We start from the raw sequence: 354 nt of genomic DNA on the forward strand, positions 1-354 counted from the left end.
CTACCCGCCGGGTCGGGAGGTGGCGGCTGAGCAGAGAGCGGACCCGGGCTGAGCTGCTCCGCGCGATTTGCGCCACCGCTGCTCCCCCTCCCCCCGCCTTGTCTGGCCTCCTCCCTCCCCTCCCCGCGCGTGCCCTCCCCTTTCTCCCCCTCCGCTCCGCTCAGCCGCGCCGCCACATGTCGGCGCGCTACGGTGACGACGGCGGCGGCGGCGGCGGCGGCGGCAGAACCCGCCGCACTCTTTCTACTCGCTTGTTGGGCCCGGCGCGCACCGCTGCAACGCTCAACCGGACCACTGGGAGGCGCTAGCAAACCAGCCTTAGAGACATAGGAACGTGGCGGGCGGAGTGACGGC

Source organism: Ailuropoda melanoleuca, chromosome 16 (genome assembly GCF_002007445.2).
Source record: "Ailuropoda melanoleuca isolate Jingjing chromosome 16, ASM200744v2, whole genome shotgun sequence".
NCBI classification, from domain to species: domain Eukaryota; kingdom Metazoa; phylum Chordata; class Mammalia; order Carnivora; family Ursidae; genus Ailuropoda; species Ailuropoda melanoleuca.